General features: G+C 57.8%; 1 protein-coding gene across 2 annotated transcripts in view; it reads right to left on the reverse strand.

Annotated features, from left to right (window-relative positions):
* The window catches only part of Cpz (carboxypeptidase Z), a 15,999-nt gene extending 15,750 nt beyond the window's left edge, over nucleotides 1–249 (reverse strand). The window contains exon 1 of one of the 2 annotated variants that reach the window (XM_010641770.1): nucleotides 207–249. The gene's annotated coding sequence lies outside the window, so the exon portion shown is untranslated. The remainder of the gene's footprint in view (nucleotides 1–206) is intronic. The other variant, XM_010641771.2, reaches the window with a different exon arrangement.
* Between the last annotated feature and the right edge of the window lie 6,798 nt (nucleotides 250–7,047).

Below are 7,047 nucleotides of genomic sequence, written 5' to 3' on the forward strand. Positions count from 1 at the left end.
CCCAGGGAGCCAGGCCAGGTCACCTTGCCGGGCCTCCGTCCCTCTCCCCGCACTGCCTGAGCAGGAGGTCGGGCTGGGAGCAGGTGAGGGGTGGCCCTGAGCCCTGCTCCCTCCCTGGGCAGGACACCCTGCCACAGCCCCAGTGTGTACACTTCACCCCACTGCAGTCCCCCTGCTGCACCCCAAGCCCCGGGACCACCGTCCACCTGATGCTTCCTCGGCTGCTGGGCGTCCGCAGCTCGGTGCTGCCCTCTGTCTGACGGACCCTGCCGGAAGGCGCTCAGGACAAGGAGAGGAGACAGGCTGCACCTGTGCCTGCTGCAGGCCAGTCTTTGCCCCTGGGACCAGAGAGCTCCGGCCGCACCACACTCAGATCCAGGACAGCGGCCACGGGAGCTCGGTTTACTGATTGATCGCTTGATGACTGACTGATGGATGGGATAGAACTCAGGGACTCACATATACCAAGCAAGTGCCTTGGCCCTGAGCCACACCCCAGCTCCTGTTTTATATTTTTGACAGTTTCCTGGCCTTTAGGTATTATTATTCCTGAGAATAATTTATTTCACTTGAATTGCACATTATGACTTATAAAACACTAGAACACTTCTTTATTTGCTTTCTTTTTCTTTCTTTTCTTTCTTTCTTTCTTTTTTTTTGCAGTGCTGGAGATTGGACCCAGAACCTGTGTGCTGAGCTGCATCTCCAGTCCCTTTTTACTTTTTATTCTGAGATGGGTCTCATTAAGTCACTCAATCACTCAGGTTGGAATTGAATTTGTCACCCTCCTGCCTCAGCCTCCCGAAGTGCTGGGATTGCAGGCATGCACTGGCACGCCCACTGCAGGCGTTTCTCAGAAGCATCTTTTCAGAGGGAGGTGTGAGGCACAGCTGCATGAGGCTGAGGCCCGGCTGTTTGGGGAGAAATCTGTGCAGCCGAGCACGCCCATGGGCGCTGCTGCATTTACAGAGCCTCGGAGAAGCTCCGGGGACCACACGGTCCTGGACAGGCTCCAAGCAGGAGCGGTACAGCCTCGCGCTCCTGTGCCCACGACCCATCCCTGCTGCTGGGCCTGTGGTCACACGGCCACCTGGTTTCTGCGGGCGGCGAGGGAGGAAAGCGAAGTGAGGGTGGGTCCGCTGTGTCCCCAGGTTCCTGGACAGTGTCCTGGACAGGGCCCTCTTAAATTAGCTGCGTTATCAGCATTTGTCACAGTGACCAAGACGCCCACCACCACCCGCCTCCAGTGGGGATGGTCGGTGACCTGGGAACATGGCTGACCGTGATGATGACCAGGCTGAGGATGCTGCTTCCCTGCCCCAGGGCTCTGCCGGGCTGTGTCTGGGGACAAGGCCCACCTGCCCTGGGGCCCTGGCTAATGGCCTGTGAACAGAGGTGTCAGCTGGGGCTGCCCTGACTGTCCCTGGGCAAGCACAGCCACCTCCCTGCCCAGGATGTCAGGGTGCACGGGGCGCTCCCTGCTCACTGTCCTGAAGCATCAGAACCCCAAGGAGAGGGGAGGAAGCCGAAGTCCAGAGGGGCAAAGCCAGTGCCCTAGAGCCACACAGCACAGCCAGGGTCAGAGCACCCTTAATCTGTACCTTCCCATCCACTTCCCAAACACTGCCACCTGCTGTGCCCCTCTTCCTCCTCCTCCTCCTCCTCCTCCTCCTCCTCCTCCTCCTCCTCCTCCTCCTCCTCCTCCTCCTCCTCCTCCTCCTCTCACTCTTCCTCCTCCTCCCCCTGCTATCACCTCTGCCCATAGCCAAGCCCCTGTCCTCATGGGGACCTGGATGGGGGACCCTCTGGCTCCACACCCTGCTCATTGCAGTCCCACCCCTGAGGGCCGGAGCACAGATGTTTCGCCTCCCTGCCTCCCCAAGACGCTGACACTCAGAGCTGTCTCAGGTGTGTGCTCACCAGGGACAGCTGCCCATGGCCCATGCTGGCAGCTCAGGATCAGGGCTGCTAAGGCCAGGGCTTTCCCACCAGCCTGTGAAACACCCACTTAGGGTTCAGGTCCAAAGTCTCTCGATGTCTCCTGTATCAAAGGCAGAGTTTCTGCAGGCAACTGGATCACAGGTGCTGCCTGAGTGATGGCTTAGCCCCAGAGGAGGCTATGGCTTCCCGGGCTGCTGAGAGGTGGGCCAGGCAGAGGAAGGTGGGCACTGGGGTGGGACCTGGAAGGGTGCATCTTGTCCTGGTGTCTCTGTCTCTCACTGTCTCTCTCTCTCCCCCACCCCACCCTCTTCCTGTCCGCCCATGTTGTGAGCAGCTGTCTTACTCCACATCCAGCTGTCATGCTGTTTCTACCTAATCACCGGTCTGAAGCAAGGAGCCAGCTGACCATGGGCTGAACTTCTGAAACCATGAGCCAGGATAACATTCTCACCCCTTAAATTAGCTGCATTATCAGTATTCGTCACAGTGGTGGAAAACTGACTGAGAGTCTTGCCCACCACCACCCCTGCCTCCATGGAGCCTACCACTGAGCAGGAGGGAGAGGCAGTTCTCACACCATCATGAGGACTCAGCTGGAAGAGTCCAAGGAGGAAGGAAGGGGCACCTCTTTCCCTGGGGAGCAAGTGAAGCCCCTTTGGTTGAGCCCCTGGGACCAGAAGCCAAGCACCTACCTCTGGGACTCAGGCCAGTGGAGACCTGCAGAGAAGCAGACCCGGCATTCAGCACCCTGGTGTCTTGCACACCCCCGCCCCAAGCACTGCAGACTCCAAGGCACACACCCAGGGGCTCTCTCCTTGCCACTGCCTGAACAAGTGAACCCAAGGCAGGCAGCCAGGCAAGAAAGGAACCACCACTGCATCCCAGCTTCTTACCTCCTTGCTTCATCCACACAAACAGTCGGGCCCGGGGACCCCAGGTGGTGCCTAACCAGGTGAAATGTACCTTCACGGTGTCTACAGAAGACTGTCGTGATGAGCCCACTCCTGATGACAGTTCTCAGTAGAAGACACTGAGACAGTTTAGCAAGCAAGAATAAATGGAACAAAGGTGACAGAAGGAAGCTTCCTGGAGTGAAGCTTCATCTGCCTCACCTAGCTGATTTTCATGCCTTGCCCAGCACACTGCCCCCTCCTCACCTGCTCACACTGCCACACCACCTGCCCACCTGCACTGTCCACCGTCAGAGCCCAGAGTCCCCTGCAACAGAAACACTTGCCTTTGTATCTGTCAGCTTTCCCACCACGAGGACACAATAACCAACACCCGCAGCTTAAAGGACAGATTTAATTTGGTTCATGGTTTCAGAGGGTTCAGTCCATGGTCAGCTGGCTCCCAGGCAGAAATATAGTGGTGGAAGGGCACAGTGGAGAGAGCCAGAGAGGAAGGTGCCTCCAAGGTCACACCTCCCCAGCCCACTCAGACACACCCGGGAGTGGGCTCCACCAGTCCCCAGGCAAATCCCAAAGTTTACATGCTCCTAAATGGGACCAAACCCATAGCACAGCACACGGAAGTGCTCTGCAAATGCCTAGTGTGAGCATGAGGTGTAAATCACCCAAGTGACGTGCATCACTGAGGGTCACCTGGACCCACGCTTCCCACGCAGGGCCCCAGCAGCAGAGCCACCAAGCGGGCACAGGTGACCTTGGTCAGCTGGTTCCTTGGGAACCATGCAGCAGGCAGGCCTAGGGCTATGTCTGGGACTCTTCCTCTGCACACGTGTGCACTCGTAAACACACATGCTCACACAGACTCAGGCCTTGCACACTACATGAAAACAGAACTGAGAGCCACAAACTAACCTAGCTTCGTGGCTGAGCAATGGAGGCCCTCAAGACTCCAGGGCATATACGTGTGTATGTGTGTGTATGGCAGAGGTGCTCGCTTGTGTGCCTGCTGAGTGGAGCCCTGCAGGGAGGGCAGGAAGGGAGGCACTGGGGCTGGGCTGGAGGGGGGTAAGGGAAGCATTCAGGAAACTGAGGCGGCCACTGGGGAGCAGCGTGAGCTGCAGCTGGCAGCAGGCGGCCTGGGACCCAGTCTGTAAGGTAGTCTGCGGTGTAGTGGCCCCTACAGCAGCACTGCAGGTGGGGACAGCAGCTGTTGCCCAGCCACGCCCTGGTGCCTCACCTGTCTTGGTTCAGCTCCAGACAGGGGATGCAGCCGGGCACAGGCTCACAGCTCCCTGGGGGCTGAGACCCAGCCGGGTCTGGGCTGGGGGTGCTGACCACACTCCTCTTCCCCGGCATGGGCCAGCTGGCCCCGAGGCTCCCGTCTGTGTCCGAAGCCAGGCTGGAGGGCATGGGGTGCAGAGGCGACAGTCTCTTCACTGCCACCTAGTCTCTCCGCCCCTCCTAGTGTTGTGGCAGGAGGGAGCTCCGCACCCCTCTTCTGACCACATAGGTCCCTGTGATGGTTGCACAGCCTCCTGGTGGTGACCCACGCATGGTTCAGAGAAAGCCAGCAAGTCCCCATCCCTGGGTGCACCGCCCTGCTGGTACCAACTACAGTGACCTGTTGGCCTGTGGAGGTGCTGGAGGGGGACAGGGCAGAGGCTGGGCCATGGGAACCCAGGTGTCTCCCCAACCCCACCCCAGTGCACAGCCAGGAACTGGACTACAGTTTGTACAAAGTAGGTTCTGACTGGGCGGCCCCTCCCGTGGGAATAACAGGCTTGGTTCTTTGCTTTCTGTTATTAAACTTTATCCTATTCCACAGCCCTCCCAAGCCCCTCCCCGGTGACCTTGGTTTGAAGGACGTGGGTCTGCATCTAAGATGCCAAATACAAGCAACTCCCATTCACGGGCCAGCATTTCCGGAGCACACATCGCTGTGCATGACCACGGAGGACAGCTCAGCTCCACAGTGCTGCCCTGGCTGTCCGCACACCCACTGGCCGCACCGAAGGAGGGGAAGCCAAGGCAGCTACCTGGCCAGGAGCCTTGACACCTACCTTCCCTCCTACGCCTGGCCAACTCCTGTTCATCCCTCAATTCCCTGCAGTGGGCTCATAGCTCCCAGAGAGGCCTGGCCTTGGTGCCTCCTTGGGACTCCCAAAACTTCTCTGCCATTCCTGTCCAAAGCAGGAAACACAGAAATGCAGTCAACAAATTGGGATCAGCCAGCAAAGGTCGAAATCCTGCTGCTGTCCCAGCTGTGTGAACCTGGGAGGCCCCTAAGCTTCTGGTTCACCGCTCTGGTCTCTGGAGACAGCACAGGGCAGAGACACCCATCTCCAAACTTGTGCGGACACCGGCTGGACCTCTGGACAAGCTTCCAGGCTGCAAGTGGCCTCGCAGGTGGTCACTGCCATGGCCTTTCTTTCCTGCCTGCTCCCTCACTGCCCCAGGCTCCATGGGGACGGACCCGAGGACCACGCAGCCTGGACACGGGAGGACGAGGATGGCCACCTGCCCCAGGCAGCTCGGGAAAGGACCACGGCCATCAGTCACAGGGTCAGGGCTGAGCGGTGCCCCGGGAAGGCCCAGCAAGGAGGCGAGGCTGCCGGCCCCCCTGCTGAGGGTCTGGGTTCCCAGCAGCCCGGCACAGCCCCGAGCCATCTTCACGTCAACCAGCAGGCAGCTGGGTGCCGCTCTGTCCATTCATTCATCTGCTCGCTCATCTCTCTGTGCCTTGATTTCCCCACCTGCAGAATGGGCACAGTAAGTGTGACTTGGAACGTATGGCCCAGGGATAAAGGGAGATGACTACATCAACTTTATTATTGATTTTATTTATTTATTTATTTAGATAAAATCTTGACAATACATAGCTCAGGCTGTCTCGAACTCAGAGATCCTGTGCCACATGGTGGGACAGATGTATGCCACCATGCCTGGCTTATTTTTTAATACCTTTAAAGGCTACATTTAAAAGTTTTTTCAATGAAGGCTAGATTTAAAATAAGCAAATAAGGGTTAGATTTAGAAACAGAGGTCAGATATGCAGCAACACTGGCCTCCCAGTGCCAGCCACCAGGGTGACCACAGGCAACTCTGACTACCACAGCCTCCTGGGTAGCTGGAAACCTGGTGTCTTGTACTGCATAGGAGTGGCCATGGTCCCAGGGCAGGAGAGGGAGGAGGAGGCCATGGGCACCACGAGTCCCTAGCAGGCACGGACCAACCCCCAGCAGGTGAGAGACAGTGGGCAGACCCCTCCCTGTGACCCAGCCTCGGCTCAGGAAGGTGCCAGGCTGCATGGGTCACCAGCTGCCACAGCCACTCCTGTGTTGCAAGCCGGGCACCTTCCTGGCTCTGTGCCTCCTCTGCCAAAGAGCAGTTTTTAACCAGGTGTGGTGGCGCACATCCGTCAGCTCAGCACTCTGGGAGGCTGAGGCAAGAGGACTACAAGTTCAGCCCCAGCCCAGGTGAGTTAGCAATTTAGTGAGAGCCTGATTCACAGTAAGAAATGAGAAACAGGCTGGGAAAGCAGCTCAGTACAAAGGCCCTGGGTTCAATCCCCAGTACAGAAAGAAAAATTTTTAATTAAAAAAGAAAAAGAAGACTGAGGAGTTAGCTCCATGGTCAAGGCCGAGTTTGGCCTTCAATACGGGGAAGCACTCTTAGGGTCGGTTTGTCACTCCCAGCTCCACGTGGGGCTGGATGTCCTCCTGCCACTCCCCATGAGCCCCTGCGAGCCTCCACCCTGCCCTCCTCCACTGTGCTCCTATCCCTGAAAACGACTTTCTGCCTGCTGGTTGCTAGGACAAGCAACCTGCTTTGCCTGTCAGGCTTGTGTCCTGCAGCTTCACCAACCTCACTTCCTGGTTCTGCTAGATTTTGGGGGGGTTTTCCCGGTCTCCTGGGTGGGGTCCTCTGTTGTGTGGACTGAGGACAGCTGTCTTCCTCCTGGCCGCGTGTCTGTGTGGCCTGCCACACCCTGTGCTGAGGGTGTCTGTCTCCCTGGCTAGGATGGAACCCGGAAAGTGTGGGAAGTGTCTTTCATCTCATGGAGGAAGGGCCTCTGCCCTAGCGAGATGAGGTCGTTTATCAAGAAAAGGGGTTCAGTCAAGCGTTGTGGTGCACGGATGTAATCCCAGCACTTGGAAGGCTGAGGCAGGAGGATCGCCAAAATTTCAAAGCCAGC

The sequence above is a fragment of the Fukomys damarensis genome, unplaced genomic scaffold (genome assembly GCF_012274545.1).
Source record: "Fukomys damarensis isolate Sample0158 unplaced genomic scaffold, DMR_v1.0_HiC HiC_scaffold_35, whole genome shotgun sequence".
Taxonomy (NCBI): Eukaryota; Metazoa; Chordata; class Mammalia; order Rodentia; family Bathyergidae; genus Fukomys; species Fukomys damarensis.